The sequence below is a fragment of the Coregonus lavaretus genome (assembly GCF_964263955.1).
Source record: "Coregonus lavaretus genome assembly, chromosome: 12".
Taxonomy (NCBI): Eukaryota; Metazoa; Chordata; class Actinopteri; order Salmoniformes; family Salmonidae; genus Coregonus; species Coregonus lavaretus.
In genome coordinates, this window is record NC_139999.1 from 42,717,602 (window position 1) to 42,733,112 (window position 15,511).

Here is a 15,511-nt window from a genome sequence, read left to right on the forward strand (position 1 = left end):
TGGACCCTCAGATTAAAAGTCTGATGCTTTGCAGACTGACCTATCCGGGCTCTAAATTTGCATATTGTCATACAACTAACCTGCTGGGCGGCGGCACAGTCTGATGAAGGGAATTCGTCAGAAGTTACATTTCCATAGAGAACCAGGCCTCCATTCCAGATCTGCCAGTCAATGAAATATGAACAATGCCTACCCGCCAGTATATTAAAAAGTAAAGACCTCGTGGCGCAACGGTAGGGCGTCTGACTCCAGATCAGAAGGTTGCGTGTTCAAATCACGTCGGGGTCAAGGATTTTGTGAATGCAAACTGCCCTCATCACACAGCGAAGTCAATGACCAATTTAGAATTACTGTACAATTCTCGCTTAATAACAGCCAAACCAAAGCAGCTTTAGAGGATAATTCTCTCTTGCAAAAGCCTCGCAGACAGCAAATCCCTTAGTCAGAGGATGCTGTGTGCATGCCAGACTTATATCGGTCATCCAAACTGGGAGGTTAAACCAGTAGATTCAGATTAAAAGTCTGACACTCTGCCAACTGAGATATCTGAGGCCTGTGAATGTATTTTCAACTGGTGAACATGTCCAGGAAAGTCACAGAAAATGCCTGGATAGAAAGAATGCCTCTTAAAGGATGGTACATGTCCAAGCAACACCCAAACAGGGACTTGAACACTGGACCCTCAGATTAAAAGTCTGATGCTTTGCAGACTGACCTATCCGGGCTCTAAATTTGCATATTGTCATACAACTAACCTGCTGGGCGGCGGCACAGTCTGATGAAGGGAATTCGTCAGAAGTTACATTTCCATAGAGAACCAGGCCTCCATTCCAGATCTGCCAGTCAATGAAATATGAACAATGCCTACCCGCCAGTATATTAAAAAGTAAAGACCTCGTGGCGCAACGGTAGCGCGTCTGACTCCAGATCAGAAGGTTGCGTGTTCAAATCACGTCGGGGTCATGGATTTTGTGAATGCAAACTGCCCTCATCACACAGCGAAGTCAATGACCAATTTGGAATTACTGTACAATTCTCGCTTAATAACAGTCAAACCAAAGCAGCTTTAGTGGATAATTCTCTCTTGCAAAAGCCTCGCAGACAGCAAATCCCTTAGTCAGAGGATGCTGTGTGCATGCCAGACTTATATCGGTCATCCAAACTGGGAGGTTAAACCAGTAGATTCAGATTAAAAGTCTGACACTCTGCCGACTGAGATATCTGAGGCCTGTGAATGTATTTTCAACTGGTGAACATGTCCAGGAAAGTCACAGAAAATGCCTGGATAGAAAGAATGCCTCTTAAAGGATGGTACATGTCCAAGCAACACCCAAACAGGGACTTGAACACTGGACCCTCAGATTAAAAGTCTGATGCTTTGCAGACTGACCTATCCGGGCTCTAAATTTGCATATTGTCATACAACTAACCTGCTGGGCGGCGGCACAGTCTGATGAGGGGAATTCGTCAGAAGTTACATTTCCATAGAGAACCAGGCCTCCATTCCAGATCTGCCAGTCAATGAAATATGAACAATGCCTACCCGCCAGTATATTAAAAAGTAAAGACCTCGTGGCGCAACGGTAGTGCGTCTGACTCCAGATCAGAAGGTTGCGTGTTCAAATCACGTCGGGGTCATGGATTTTGTGAATGCAAACTGCCCTCATCACACAGCGAAGTCAATGACCAATTTGGAATTACTGTACAATTCACGCTTAATAACAGTCAAACCAAAGCAGCTTTAGTGGATAATTCTCTCTTGCAAAAGCCTCGCAGACAGCAAATCCCTTAGTCAGAGGATGCTGTGTGCATGCCAGACTTATATCGGTCATCCAAACTGGGAGGTTAAACCAGTAGATTCAGATTAAAAGTCTGACACTCTGCCGACTGAGATATCTGAGGCCTGTGAATGTATTTTCAACTGGTGAACATGTCCAGGAAAGTCACAGAAAATGCCTGGATAGAAAGAATGCCTCTTAAAGGATGGTACATGTCCAAGCAACACCCAAACAGGGACTTGAACACTGGACCCTCAGATTAAAAGTCTGATGCTTTGCAGACTGACCTATCCGGGCTCTAAATTTGCATATTGTCATACAACTAACCTGCTGGGCGGCGGCACAGTCTGATGAAGGGAATTCGTCAGAAGTTACATTTCCATAGAGAACCAGGCCTCCATTCCAGATCTGCCAGTCAATGAAATATGAACAATGCCTACCCGCCAGTATATTAAAAAGTAAAGACCTCGTGGCGCAACGGTAGCGCGTCTGACTCCAGATCAGAAGGTTGCGTGTTCAAATCACGTCGGGGTCATGGATTTTGTGAATGCAAACTGCCCTCATCACACAGCGAAGTCAATGACCAATTTGGAATTACTGTACAATTCTCGCTTAATAACAGTCAAACCAAAGCAGCTTTAGTGGATAATTCTCTCTTGCAAAAGCCTCGCAGACAGCAAATCCCTTAGTCAGAGGATGCTGTGTGCATGCCAGACTTATATCGGTCATCCAAACTGGGAGGTTAAACCAGTAGATTCAGATTAAAAGTCTGACACTCTGCCGACTGAGATATCTGAGGCCTGTGAATGTATTTTCAACTGGTGAACATGTCCAGGAAAGTCACAGAAAATGCCTGGATAGAAAGAATGCCTCTTAAAGGATGGTACATGTCCAAGCAACACCCAAACAGGGACTTGAACACTGGACCCTCAGATTAAAAGTCTGATGCTTTGCAGACTGACCTATCCGGGCTCTAAATTTGCATATTGTCATACAACTAACCTGCTGGGCGGCGGCACAGTCTGATGAGGGGAATTAGTCAGAAGTTACATTTCCCTAGAGAACCAGGCCTCCATTCCAGATCTGCCAGTTAATGAAATATGAACAATGCCTACCCGCCAGTATATTAAAATAGTAAAGACCTCGTGGCGAAACGGTAGCGCGTCTGACTCCAGATCAGAAGGTTGCGTGTTCAAATCACGTCGGGGTCAAGGATTTTGTGCATGCAATCTGCCCTCATCACACAGCGAAGTCAATGACCAATTTGGAATTACTGTACAATTCTCGCTTAATAACAGCCAAACCAAAGCAGCTTTAGAGGATAATTCTCTCTTGCAAAAGCCTCGCAGACAGCAAATCCCTTAGTCAGAGGATGCTGTGTGCATGCCAGACTTATATCGGTCATCCAAACTGGGAGGTTAAACCAGTAGATTCAGATTGAAAGTCTGACACTCTGCCGACTGAGATATCTGAGGCCTGTGAATATATTTTCAACTGGTGAACATTTACATTTACATTTACATGTCCAGGAAAATCACAGAAAATGCCTGGATAGAAAGAATGCCTCTTAAAGGATGGTACATGTCCAAGCAACACCCAAACAGGGACTTGAACACTGGACCCTCAGATTAAAAGTCTGATGCTTTGCAGACTGACCTATCCGGGCTCTAAATTTGCATATTGTCATACAACTAACCTGCTGGGCGGCGGCACAGTCTGATGAGGGGAATTAGTCAGAAGTTACATTTCCCTAGAGAACCAGGCCTCCATTCCAGATCTGCCAGTCAATGAAATATGAACAATGCCTACCCGCCAGTATAGTAAAAAGTAAAGACCTCGTGGCGCAACGGTAGCGCGTCTGACTCCAGATCAGAAGGTTGCGTGTTCAAATCACGTCGGGGTCAAGGATTTTGTGCATGCAATCTGCCCTCATCACACAGCGAAGTCAATGACCAATTTGGAATTACTGTACAATTCTCGCTTAATAACAGCCAAACCAAAGCAGCTTTAGAGGATAATTCTCTCTTGCAAAAGCCTCGCAGACAGCAAATCCCTTAGTCAGAGGATGCTGTGTGCATGCCAGACTTATATCGGTCATCCAAACTGGGAGGTTAAACCAGTAGATTCAGATTGAAAGTCTGACACTCTGCCGACTGAGATATCTGAGGCCTGTGAATGTATTTTCAACTGGTGAACATGTCCAGGAAAGTCACAGAAAATGCCTGGATAGAAAGAATGCCTCTTAAAGGATGGTACATGTCCAAGCAACACCCAAACAGGGACTTGAACACTGGACCCTCAGATTAAAAGTCTGATGCTTTGCAGACTGACCTATCCGGGCTCTACATTTGCATATTGTCATACAACTAACCTGCTGGGCGGCGGCACAGTCTGATGAGGGGAATTTGTCAGAAGTTACATTTCCATAGAGAACCAGGCCTCCATTCCAGATCTGCCAGTCAATGAAATATGAACAATGCCTACCCGCCAGTATATAAAAAAGTAAAGACCTCGTGGCGCAATGGTAGCGCGTCTGACTCCAGATCAGGAGGTTGCGTGTTCAAATCACGTCGGGGTCATGGATTTTGTGCATGCAAACTGCCCTCATCACACAGCGAAGCCAATGACCAATTTGGAATTACTGTACAATTCTCGCTTAATAACAGCCAAACCAAAGCAGCTTTAGAGGATAATTCTCTCTTGCAAAAGCCTCGCAGACAGCAAATCCCTTAGTCAGAGGATGCTGTGTGCATGCCAGACTTATATCGGTCATCCAAACTGGGAGGTTAAACCAGTAGATTCAGATTAAAAGTCTGACACTCTGCCGACTGAGATATCTGAGGCCTGTGAATGTATTTTCAACTGGTGAACATGTCCAGGAAAGTCACAGAAAATGCCTGGATAGAAAGAATGCCTCTTAAAGGATGGTACATGTCCAAGCAACACCCAAACAGGGACTTGAACACTGGACCCTCAGATTAAAAGTCTGATGCTTTGCAGACTGACCTATCCGGGCTCTAAATTTGCATATTGTCATACAACTAACCTGCTGGGCGGCGGCACAGTCTGATGAAGGGAATTCGTCAGAAGTTACATTTCCATAGAGAACCAGGCCTCCATTCCAGATCTGCCAGTCAATGAAATATGAACAATGCCTACCCGCCAGTATATTAAAAAGTAAAGACCTCGTGGCGCAACGGTAGGGAGTCTGACTCCAGATCAGAAGGTTGCGTGTTCAAATCACGTCGGGGTCATGGATTTTGTGAATGCAAACTGCCCTCATCACACAGCGAAGTCAATGACCAATTTAGAATTACTGTACAATTCTCGCTTAATAACAGCCAAACCAAAGCAGCTTTAGAGGATAATTCTCTCTTGCAAAAGCCTCGCAGACAGCAAATCCCTTAGTCAGAGGATGCTGTGTGCATGCCAGACTTATATCGGTCATCCAAACTGGGAGGTTAAACCAGTAGATTCAGATTAAAAGTCTGACACTCTGCCGACTGAGATATCTGAGGCCTGTGAATGTATTTTCAACTGGTGAACATGTCCAGGAAAGTCACAGAAAATGCCTGGATAGAAAGAATGCCTCTTAAAGGATGGTACATGTCCAAGCAACACCCAAACAGGGACTTGAACACTGGACCCTCAGATTAAAAGTCTGATGCTTTGCAGACTGACCTATCCGGGCTCTAAATTTGCATATTGTCATACAACTAACCTGCTGGGCGGCGGCACAGTCTGATGAAGGGAATTCGTCAGAAGTTACATTTCCATAGAGAACCAGGCCTCCATTCCAGATCTGCCAGTCAATGAAATATGAACAATGCCTACCCGCCAGTATATTAAAAAGTAAAGACCTCGTGGCGCAACGGTAGGGCGTCTGACTCCAGATCAGAAGGTTGCGTGTTCAAATCACGTCGGGGTCATGGATTTTGTGAATGCAAACTGCCCTCATCACACAGCGAAGTCAATGACCAATTTAGAATTACTGTACAATTCTCGCTTAATAACAGCCAAACCAAAGCAGCTTTAGAGGATAATTCTCTCTTGCAAAAGCCTCGCAGACAGCAAATCCCTTAGTCAGAGGATGCTGTGTGCATGCCAGACTTATATCGGTCATCCAAACTGGGAGGTTAAACCAGTAGATTCAGATTAAAAGTCTGACACTCTGCCGACTGAGATATCTGAGGCCTGTGAATGTATTTTCAACTGGTGAACATGTCCAGGAAAGTCACAGAAAATGCCTGGATAGAAAGAATGCCTCTTAAAGGATGGTACATGTCCAAGCAACACCCAAACAGGGACTTGAACACTGGACCCTCAGATTAAAAGTCTGATGCTTTGCAGACTGACCTATCCGGGCTCTAAATTTGCATATTGTCATACAACTAACCTGCTGGGCGGCGGCACAGTCTGATGAGGGGAATTAGTCAGAAGTTACATTTCCATAGAGAACCAGGCCTCCATTCCAGATCTGCCAGTCAATGAAATATGAACAATGCCTACCCGCCAGTATATTAAAAAGTAAAGACCTCGTGGCGCAACGGTAGTGCGTCTGACTCCAGATCAGAAGGTTGCGTGTTCAAATCACGTCGGGGTCATGGATTTTGTGAATGCAAACTGCCCTCATCACACAGCGAAGTCAATGACCAATTTGGAATTACTGTACAATTCACGCTTAATAACAGTCAAACCAAAGCAGCTTTAGTGGATAATTCTCTCTTGCAAAAGCCTCGCAGACAGCAAATCCCTTAGTCAGAGGATGCTGTGTGCATGCCAGACTTATATCGGTCATCCAAACTGGGAGGTTAAACCAGTAGATTCAGATTAAAAGTCTGACACTCTGCCGACTGAGATATCTGAGGCCTGTGAATGTATTTTCAACTGGTGAACATGTCCAGGAAAGTCACAGAAAATGCCTGGATAGAAAGAATGCCTCTTAAAGGATGGTACATGTCCAAGCAACACCCAAACAGGGACTTGAACACTGGACCCTCAGATTAAAAGTCTGATGCTTTGCAGACTGACCTATCCGGGCTCTAAATTTGCATATTGTCATACAACTAACCTGCTGGGCGGCGGCACAGTCTGATGAAGGGAATTCGTCAGAAGTTACATTTCCATAGAGAACCAGGCCTCCATTCCAGATCTGCCAGTCAATGAAATATGAACAATGCCTACCCGCCAGTATATTAAAAAGTAAAGACCTCGTGGCGCAACGGTAGCGCGTCTGACTCCAGATCAGAAGGTTGCGTGTTCAAATCACGTCGGGGTCATGGATTTTGTGAATGCAAACTGCCCTCATCACACAGCGAAGTCAATGACCAATTTGGAATTACTGTACAATTCTCGCTTAATAACAGTCAAACCAAAGCAGCTTTAGTGGATAATTCTCTCTTGCAAAAGCCTCGCAGACAGCAAATCCCTTAGTCAGAGGATGCTGTGTGCATGCCAGACTTATATCGGTCATCCAAACTGGGAGGTTAAACCAGTAGATTCAGATTAAAAGTCTGACACTCTGCCGACTGAGATATCTGAGGCCTGTGAATGTATTTTCAACTGGTGAACATGTCCAGGAAAGTCACAGAAAATGCCTGGATAGAAAGAATGCCTCTTAAAGGATGGTACATGTCCAAGCAACACCCAAACAGGGACTTGAACACTGGACCCTCAGATTAAAAGTCTGATGCTTTGCAGACTGACCTATCCGGGCTCTAAATTTGCATATTGTCATACAACTAACCTGCTGGGCGGCGGCACAGTCTGATGAGGGGAATTCGTCAGAAGTTACATTTCCATAGAGAACCAGGCCTCCATTCCAGATCTGCCAGTCAATGAAATATGAACAATGCCTACCCGCCAGTATATTAAAAAGTAAAGACCTCGTGGCGCAACGGTAGTGCGTCTGACTCCAGATCAGAAGGTTGCGTGTTCAAATCACGTCGGGGTCATCGATTTTGTGAATGCAAACTGCCCTCATCACACAGCGAAGTCAATGACCAATTTGGAATTACTGTACAATTCACGCTTAATAACAGTCAAACCAAAGCAGCTTTAGTGGATAATTCTCTCTTGCAAAAGCCTCGCAGACAGCAAATCCCTTAGTCAGAGGATGCTGTGTGCATGCCAGACTTATATCGGTCATCCAAACTGGGAGGTTAAACCAGTAGATTCAGATTAAAAGTCTGACACTCTGCCGACTGAGATATCTGAGGCCTGTGAATGTATTTTCAACTGGTGAACATGTCCAGGAAAGTCACAGAAAATGCCTGGATAGAAAGAATGCCTCTTAAAGGATGGTACATGTCCAAGCAACACCCAAACAGGGACTTGAACACTGGACCCTCAGATTAAAAGTCTGATGCTTTGCAGACTGACCTATCCGGGCTCTAAATTTGCATATTGTCATACAACTAACCTGCTGGGCGGCGGCACAGTCTGATGAAGGGAATTCGTCAGAAGTTACATTTCCATAGAGAACCAGGCCTCCATTCCAGATCTGCCAGTCAATGAAATATGAACAATGCCTACCCGCCAGTATATTAAAAAGTAAAGACCTCGTGGCGCAACGGTAGCGCGTCTGACTCCAGATCAGAAGGTTGCGTGTTCAAATCACGTCGGGGTCATGGATTTTGTGAATGCAAACTGCCCTCATCACACAGCGAAGTCAATGACCAATTTGGAATTACTGTACAATTCTCGCTTAATAACAGTCAAACCAAAGCAGCTTTAGTGGATAATTCTCTCTTGCAAAAGCCTCGCAGACAGCAAATCCCTTAGTCAGAGGATGCTGTGTGCATGCCAGACTTATATCGGTCATCCAAACTGGGAGGTTAAACCAGTAGATTCAGATTAAAAGTCTGACACTCTGCCGACTGAGATATCTGAGGCCTGTGAATGTATTTTCAACTGGTGAACATGTCCAGGAAAGTCACAGAAAATGCCTGGATAGAAAGAATGCCTCTTAAAGGATGGTACATGTCCAAGCAACACCCAAACAGGGACTTGAACACTGGACCCTCAGATTAAAAGTCTGATGCTTTGCAGACTGACCTATCCGGGCTCTAAATTTGCATATTGTCATACAACTAACCTGCTGGGCGGCGGCACAGTCTGATGAGGGGAATTAGTCAGAAGTTACATTTCCCTAGAGAACCAGGCCTCCATTCCAGATCTGCCAGTTAATGAAATATGAACAATGCCTACCCGCCAGTATATTAAAATAGTAAAGACCTCGTGGCGAAACGGTAGCGCGTCTGACTCCAGATCAGAAGGTTGCGTGTTCAAATCACGTCGGGGTCAAGGATTTTGTGCATGCAATCTGCCCTCATCACACAGCGAAGTCAATGACCAATTTGGAATTACTGTACAATTCTCGCTTAATAACAGCCAAACCAAAGCAGCTTTAGAGGATAATTCTCTCTTGCAAAAGCCTCGCAGACAGCAAATCCCTTAGTCAGAGGATGCTGTGTGCATGCCAGACTTATATCGGTCATCCAAACTGGGAGGTTAAACCAGTAGATTCAGATTGAAAGTCTGACACTCTGCCGACTGAGATATCTGAGGCCTGTGAATATATTTTCAACTGGTGAACATTTACATTTACATTTACATGTCCAGGAAAATCACAGAAAATGCCTGGATAGAAAGAATGCCTCTTAAAGGATGGTACATGTCCAAGCAACACCCAAACAGGGACTTGAACACTGGACCCTCAGATTAAAAGTCTGATGCTTTGCAGACTGACCTATCCGGGCTCTAAATTTGCATATTGTCATACAACTAACCTGCTGGGCGGCGGCACAGTCTGATGAGGGGAATTAGTCAGAAGTTACATTTCCCTAGAGAACCAGGCCTCCATTCCAGATCTGCCAGTCAATGAAATATGAACAATGCCTACCCGCCAGTATAGTAAAAAGTAAAGACCTCGTGGCGCAACGGTAGCGCGTCTGACTCCAGATCAGAAGGTTGCGTGTTCAAATCACGTCGGGGTCAAGGATTTTGTGCATGCAATCTGCCCTCATCACACAGCGAAGTCAATGACCAATTTGGAATTACTGTACAATTCTCGCTTAATAACAGCCAAACCAAAGCAGCTTTAGAGGATAATTCTCTCTTGCAAAAGCCTCGCAGACAGCAAATCCCTTAGTCAGAGGATGCTGTGTGCATGCCAGACTTATATCGGTCATCCAAACTGGGAGGTTAAACCAGTAGATTCAGATTGAAAGTCTGACACTCTGCCGACTGAGATATCTGAGGCCTGTGAATGTATTTTCAACTGGTGAACATGTCCAGGAAAGTCACAGAAAATGCCTGGATAGAAAGAATGCCTCTTAAAGGATGGTACATGTCCAAGCAACACCCAAACAGGGACTTGAACACTGGACCCTCAGATTAAAAGTCTGATGCTTTGCAGACTGACCTATCCGGGCTCTACATTTGCATATTGTCATACAACTAACCTGCTGGGCGGCGGCACAGTCTGATGAGGGGAATTTGTCAGAAGTTACATTTCCATAGAGAACCAGGCCTCCATTCCAGATCTGCCAGTCAATGAAATATGAACAATGCCTACCCGCCAGTATATAAAAAAGTAAAGACCTCGTGGCGCAATGGTAGCGCGTCTGACTCCAGATCAGGAGGTTGCGTGTTCAAATCACGTCGGGGTCATGGATTTTGTGCATGCAAACTGCCCTCATCACACAGCGAAGCCAATGACCAATTTGGAATTACTGTACAATTCTCGCTTAATAACGGCCAAACCAAAGCAGCTTTAGAGGATAATTCTCTCTTGCAAAAGCCTCGCAGACAGCAAATCCCTTAGTCAGAGGATGCTGTGTGCATGCCAGACTTATATCGGTCATCCAAACTGGGAGGTTAAACCAGTAGATTCAGATTAAAAGTCTGACACTCTGCCGACTGAGATATCTGAGGCCTGTGAATGTATTTTCAACTGGTGAACATGTCCAGGAAAGTCACAGAAAATGCCTGGATAGAAAGAATGCCTCTTAAAGGATGGTACATGTCCAAGCAACACCCAAACAGGGACTTGAACACTGGACCCTCAGATTAAAAGTCTGATGCTTTGCAGACTGACCTATCCGGGCTCTACATTTGCATATTGTCATACAACTAACCTGCTGGGCGGCGGCACAGTCTGATGAAGGGAATTCGTCAGAAGTTACATTTCCATAGAGAACCAGGCCTCCATTCCAGATCTGCCAGTCAATGAAATATGAACAATGCCTACCCGCCAGTATATTAAAAAGTAAAGACCTCGTGGCGCAACGGTAGGGAGTCTGACTCCAGATCAGAAGGTTGCGTGTTCAAATCACGTCGGGGTCATGGATTTTGTGAATGCAAACTGCCCTCATCACACAGCGAAGTCAATGACCAATTTAGAATTACTGTACAATTCTCGCTTAATAACAGCCAAACCAAAGCAGCTTTAGAGGATAATTCTCTCTTGCAAAAGCCTCGCAGACAGCAAATCCCTTAGTCAGAGGATGCTGTGTGCATGCCAGACTTATATCGGTCATCCAAACTGGGAGGTTAAACCAGTAGATTCAGATTAAAAGTCTGACACTCTGCCGACTGAGATATCTGAGGCCTGTGAATGTATTTTCAACTGGTGAACATGTCCAGGAAAGTCACAGAAAATGCCTGGATAGAAAGAATGCCTCTTAAAGGATGGTACATGTCCAAGCAACACCCAAACAGGGACTTGAACACTGGACCCTCAGATTAAAAGTCTGATGCTTTGCAGACTGACCTATCCGGGCTCTAAATTTGCATATTGTCATACAACTAACCTGCTGGGCGGCGGCACAGTCTGATGAAGGGAATTCGTCAGAAGTTACATTTCCATAGAGAACCAGGCCTCCATTCCAGATCTGCCAGTCAATGAAATATGAACAATGCCTACCCGCCAGTATATTAAAAAGTAAAGACCTCGTGGCGCAACGGTAGCGCGTCTGACTCCAGATCAGAAGGTTGCGTGTTCAAATCACGTCGGGGTCATGGATTTTGTGAATGCAAACTGCCCTCATCACACAGCGAAGTCAATGACCAATTTGGAATTACTGTACAATTCTCGCTTAATAACAGTCAAACCAAAGCAGCTTTAGTGGATAATTCTCTCTTGCAAAAGCCTCGCAGACAGCAAATCCCTTAGTCAGAGGATGCTGTGTGCATGCCAGACTTATATCGGTCATCCAAACTGGGAGGTTAAACCAGTAGATTCAGATTAAAAGTCTGACACTCTGCCGACTGAGATATCTGAGGCCTGTGAATGTATTTTCAACTGGTGAACATGTCCAGGAAAGTCACAGAAAATGCCTGGATAGAAAGAATGCCTCTTAAAGGATGGTACATGTCCAAGCAACACCCAAACAGGGACTTGAACACTGGACCCTCAGATTAAAAGTCTGATGCTTTGCAGACTGACCTATCCGGGCTCTAAATTTGCATATTGTCATACAACTAACCTGCTGGGCGGCGGCACAGTCTGATGAGGGGAATTAGTCAGAAGTTACATTTCCCTAGAGAACCAGGCCTCCATTCCAGATCTGCCAGTTAATGAAATATGAACAATGCCTACCCGCCAGTATATTAAAATAGTAAAGACCTCGTGGCGAAACGGTAGCGCGTCTGACTCCAGATCAGAAGGTTGCGTGTTCAAATCACGTCGGGGTCAAGGATTTTGTGCATGCAATCTGCCCTCATCACACAGCGAAGTCAATGACCAATTTGGAATTACTGTACAATTCTCGCTTAATAACAGCCAAACCAAAGCAGCTTTAGAGGATAATTCTCTCTTGCAAAAGCCTCGCAGACAGCAAATCCCTTAGTCAGAGGATGCTGTGTGCATGCCAGACTTATATCGGTCATCCAAACTGGGAGGTTAAACCAGTAGATTCAGATTGAAAGTCTGACACTCTGCCGACTGAGATATCTGAGGCCTGTGAATATATTTTCAACTGGTGAACATTTACATTTACATTTACATGTCCAGGAAAATCACAGAAAATGCCTGGATAGAAAGAATGCCTCTTAAAGGATGGTACATGTCCAAGCAACACCCAAACAGGGACTTGAACACTGGACCCTCAGATTAAAAGTCTGATGCTTTGCAGACTGACCTATCCGGGCTCTAAATTTGCATATTGTCATACAACTAACCTGCTGGGCGGCGGCACAGTCTGATGAGGGGAATTAGTCAGAAGTTACATTTCCCTAGAGAACCAGGCCTCCATTCCAGATCTGCCAGTCAATGAAATATGAACAATGCCTACCCGCCAGTATAGTAAAAAGTAAAGACCTCGTGGCGCAACGGTAGCGCGTCTGACTCCAGATCAGAAGGTTGCGTGTTCAAATCACGTCGGGGTCAAGGATTTTGTGCATGCAATCTGCCCTCATCACACAGCGAAGTCAATGACCAATTTGGAATTACTGTACAATTCTCGCTTAATAACAGCCAAACCAAAGCAGCTTTAGAGGATAATTCTCTCTTGCAAAAGCCTCGCAGACAGCAAATCCCTTAGTCAGAGGATGCTGTGTGCATGCCAGACTTATATCGGTCATCCAAACTGGGAGGTTAAACCAGTAGATTCAGATTGAAAGTCTGACACTCTGCCGACTGAGATATCTGAGGCCTGTGAATGTATTTTCAACTGGTGAACATGTCCAGGAAAGTCACAGAAAATGCCTGGATAGAAAGAATGCCTCTTAAAGGATGGTACATGTCCAAGCAACACCCAAACAGGGACTTGAACACTGGACCCTCAGATTAAAAGTCTGATGCTTTGCAGACTGACCTATCCGGGCTCTACATTTGCATATTGTCATACAACTAACCTGCTGGGCGGCGGCACAGTCTGATGAGGGGAATTTGTCAGAAGTTACATTTCCATAGAGAACCAGGCCTCCATTCCAGATCTGCCAGTCAATGAAATATGAACAATGCCTACCCGCCAGTATATAAAAAAGTAAAGACCTCGTGGCGCAATGGTAGCGCGTCTGACTCCAGATCAGGAGGTTGCGTGTTCAAATCACGTCGGGGTCATGGATTTTGTGCATGCAAACTGCCCTCATCACACAGCGAAGCCAATGACCAATTTGGAATTACTGTACAATTCTCGCTTAATAACGGCCAAACCAAAGCAGCTTTAGAGGATAATTCTCTCTTGCAAAAGCCTCGCAGACAGCAAATCCCTTAGTCAGAGGATGCTGTGTGCATGCCAGACTTATATCGGTCATCCAAACTGGGAGGTTAAACCAGTAGATTCAGATTAAAAGTCTGACACTCTGCCGACTGAGATATCTGAGGCCTGTGAATGTATTTTCAACTGGTGAACATGTCCAGGAAAGTCACAGAAAATGCCTGGATAGAAAGAATGCCTCTTAAAGGATGGTACATGTCCAAGCAACACCCAAACAGGGACTTGAACACTGGACCCTCAGATTAAAAGTCTGATGCTTTGCAGACTGACCTATCCGGGCTCTACATTTGCATATTGTCATACAACTAACCTGCTGGGCGGCGGCACAGTCTGATGAAGGGAATTCGTCAGAAGTTACATTTCCATAGAGAACCAGGCCTCCATTCCAGATCTGCCAGTCAATGAAATATGAACAATGCCTACCCGCCAGTATATTAAAAAGTAAAGACCTCGTGGCGCAACGGTAGGGAGTCTGACTCCAGATCAGAAGGTTGCGTGTTCAAATCACGTCGGGGTCATGGATTTTGTGAATGCAAACTGCCCTCATCACACAGCGAAGTCAATGACCAATTTAGAATTACTGTACAATTCTCGCTTAATAACAGCCAAACCAAAGCAGCTTTAGAGGATAATTCTCTCTTGCAAAAGCCTCGCAGACAGCAAATCCCTTAGTCAGAGGATGCTGTGTGCATGCCAGACTTATATCGGTCATCCAAACTGGGAGGTTAAACCAGTAGATTCAGATTAAAAGTCTGACACTCTGCCGACTGAGATATCTGAGAACTGTGAATGTATTTTCAACTGGTGAACATGTCCAGGAAAGTCACAGAAAATGCCTGGATAGAAAGAATGCCTCTTAAAGGATGGTACATGTCCAAGCAACACCCAAACAGGGACTTGAACACTGGACCCTCAGATTAAAAGTCTGATGCTTTGCAGACTGACCTATCCGGGCTCTAAATTTGCATATTGTCATACAACTAACCTGCTGGGCGGCGGCACAGTCTGATGAAGGGAATTCGTCAGAAGTTACATTTCCATAGAGAACCAGGCCTCCATTCCAGATCTGCCAGTCAATGAAATATGAACAATGCCTACCCGCCAGTATATTAAAAAGTAAAGACCTCGTGGCGCAACGGTAGGGCGTCTGACTCCAGATCAGAAGGTTGCGTGTTCAAATCACGTCGGGGTCATGGATTTTGTGAATGCAAACTGCCCTCATCACACAGCGAAGTCAATGACCAATTTAGAATTACTGTACAATTCTCGCTTAATAACAGCCAAACCAAAGCAGCTTTAGAGGATAATTCTCTCTTGCAAAAGCCTCGCAGACAGCAAATCCCTTAGTCAGAGGATGCTGTGTGCATGCCAGACTTATATCGGTCATCCAAACTGGGAGGTTAAACCAGTAGATTCAGATTAAAAGTCTGACACTCTGCCGACTGAGATATCTGAGGCCTGTGAATGTATTTTCAACTGGTGAACATGTCCAGGAAAGTCACAGAAAAT